General features: G+C 39.6%; 1 pseudogene; it reads right to left on the bottom strand.

Moving 5' to 3' along the window:
* LOC107630214 overlaps positions 268 to 3,301 on the bottom strand; it is a 5,121-nt pseudogene continuing 2,087 nt past the window's right edge.

The following is a 3,301-nucleotide window of genomic DNA, read 5'->3' as shown; positions in this document are numbered from 1 at the left end:
AAAATAAAGATAGAACCATTATAAATCATCTTTCTATTATTTTAGATTAATATATTTTTTGTGAATTAATTAATTTATTAGAAATTTAATGTATGTATGTATGTATCAATGTTTATTTCTAATTTTTTTTTCAATACATATAGATAGTTTTAATTTCAAATTATGAATAGATAAGCACGTGAACAAACAAGAGCAAATAGATAAAATTTAACGACATAAAAAATGTTCAAAAGTAGATTCGACATAATTTATGAGAAGAAAAAAATCTATCTTAAGTTTTTGGGCTCAATTTCAAGTACAATATGTTAACTTCGTAGTCAGAGAAGGAGGAGAAAGTTAAACACAACATAATATTTTTAGGCTCTGCCTCTGATTACATCGATCATGAATTAGTCTAAGTTAGCATCTTTTACATATATAAAATTGGCGCTCATATTTTTCATCCCTTTGAATGTTTTTTCTAAACTGTGTAATGTTGTTGAATGGTGTCAATGTCAAGACCCTTTAGCTTCACAACTGATTCAACGTGTCCCTTGAGTGTGTGGAGCTCTTTTAGCCTGCCGAATTTCGTTGAAAACATAACACCGAATCAGAGCTATATTTCTGTGTTTTCTAGTGATTACAAGAATCATTTGGTGAAGTAAGTGGAGAGCAATTCACCTAGAAGCCTCAGCACGTCTCTTGGCTTGCTCGGCTAGTTCAGCCGATTGCTCGCGGTGGTGGCTGCCGTGCTTTGAGGATTCGTTAACATGAAGACCGTGCATTGTGCGCTGATCCTTTGCCCATTGAGCTTCCCTCTCACCCTTTCCATAGTCCTTCTTGTTGGTGAATGCAGTCTACATCAACATCCATAACAGTATTGGTGGTGAGCAATGACATTTCATATTTGAGAGCAAAGAAAATAATAATAATAATAATAAATAAAGAGGATTTTAACATTGCATATTGTTTATTGAATCAGTTGTTCCCTTACCTTGTTGTTGAGCATGTTGTCCCAGGCACTACCTGAGAGTCCCATGCGGATAATGAACTTAAGGATGTCAAGAGGGATGTAAGTAACAATACTGTAGAGCCAGATGACTCCAGCCCACTCCCACCCAACTCCATGGATCTTGGCAAAGTCCCAGTGTGCATACACAGCGATGAGAGTTGCCACCTAGGTTGTGCAATTAATGAATAGAATTAAAACCAGGAAGATTTATTCACTTTCACATATCACACATTCCTCCATCATTGGATTGAATATAAGAGTCCATAAGATAGGACCCCTACCCCATCCAATGAGGAAAGGAGAGAGTGTGTGTGTGTGTGTGTGTTGGGTGTATCAAACAAATGAGTACTCGCTTTTTATTCTAGAAGGTGTTCAGTTAAAATTAACTAACCAATTGTGCAGCAAGGAAGGCTCCAACAAGCATGAAACCAGGGCGTTCACAATAAGACCAGCCCCTTGACCTTGTTACAAAGATCAAGGCCTGGCTGATAATACTCACTTGAAGGTACAGAGCAGAGTTAAGCTGCTCCTCACTTGTTGATATGTCGGAGACACCAAAATGCTTCTGAAATCACAACAGAAAGCATTGTTATAATGTCACAATTCTAAAACGGTTGGCTAGAAAAATGTTGGTAGTCACATACAGAGAATAAAGTAGTGTCATGGATGATATAGAAAAAGCATGCACTGGTGACTGCCATGTATGTTCCGAGAACAACACCGGTGGCGAAGATTTCGTTGAGCTTCCATGAGTCAGGAACTGGAGATGGCTTCACTCTGTCCTTGGAGATGGTCATGATGGTTCCATCATTTAAAATTGCAATGACTAGAACCATGAAAGGTGAGAAGTCGAACTTCCAGATGAGAGCAACGAGGAGGAACCCAAGCACAATACGGATTGTAATGGAAACAGCGTAGATTGTGTAGTTCTTCATCCTCTGGAAGATGGCTCTGCTTGTCAACACAGCACTGATGATCACACTGAGTCCAGGCTCAGTCAGAACAATGTCAGAGGCACTCCTGGCGGCGTCAGTTGCATCGGCCACTGCGATACCAATGTCGGCCTTCTTCAGTGCTGGTGCATCGTTCACACCATCTCCGGTCATGCCAACGATGTGTTTTCTATCCTGCAACCTCTTTACAATCTCGTACTTGTGCTCTGCATACCACATACCAAACCTTTTTGTTGGCATCACTCCACTAATTTTATTTTACTCTTTTCATTTTCGAAATAAATTAGAATAATAATGTGATTACCAGGAAAGACTCCAGCAAATCCATCAGCCATCTCAATCAGTTCATCCACTGGGATGGTTGCAATGGCCTCGTCCTTGCTGCCGCCAAGGAGGGAGGAAGAAGGGTACATGTTAGTGCCCATTCCAAGCCTGCGGCCGGTTTCTTTACCAATGGCAAGTTGGTCACCAGTGATCATCTTAACATTGACGCCGAGGTCGAGAGCGCGGCGAATGGTTTCAGCACTGTCATGCCTTGGAGGGTCAAAGAGAGGCAAGAGACCCAAGAACTCCCATGCTTCACCTGCACTCTCCTTGGTCTTTTCTGAAACAGTCTGCCAAGAAATTCCACAACAAAATATAATGAATATTTGCTAGAAAAATGTTCTTGGTTCACTCTCTATCAATAAATCAGTCAATTTTCTCTTATATTAGACCCTTCACTCTCACCTGGCGAGCAACACCCAATGAACGAAGACCGCGATCAGCAAACTGATCGATGATGGTGTGAGCCTTTTTCAAAACCTCTCCCTTGAGGTCACAAAGCTCAATGATCTGATGAATTTGTAAGATAGTTAGTCATCAAAATTTAGACTCAGTTTTCGTTTTTTCTTTTAAGAAGGAAATATGCGGATAACTTTGTATTAATGCATTTTCATTGGAAAAAATTGCCTTACTTGTTCAGGGGCGCCCTTGCTGCTTCTATGCCAGTTGCCGTTGCTGTCAATGAAGGTAATGGCAGTGCGCTTGTCCACAGGATTAAAGGGCAAGAAGTGCACCTCAGTGATTCCTGCTCTTGCCTGACATGTCATAATAAAAACAAATCCAAGTTAACAAAGTTGTACCACTTTGCATATATATCTCATGAACACAAACATTCTGCGTAGTTAGCAGAGTGTTTTAACATTTTTAGGAAATTTCATAGTCATTAAAACAGGATCGATCGGGTTAATCGGGAACCGCTACCAAATCGATCTAATGCAGGATAAAATCCTATTGTCAGAGAACCGGTCAAAATCTAAAAAACCAAAAAAATCGTTAAATCGATTTTAAAATAATAAAACATAAAAATATATTT

This window comes from Arachis ipaensis, chromosome B03 (assembly GCF_000816755.2).
Source record: "Arachis ipaensis cultivar K30076 chromosome B03, Araip1.1, whole genome shotgun sequence".
NCBI lineage: Eukaryota > Viridiplantae > Streptophyta > Magnoliopsida > Fabales > Fabaceae > Arachis > Arachis ipaensis.
Note: the sequence above shows the minus strand (reverse complement) of the source record. Positions and strands in the feature narration are given on the sequence as shown.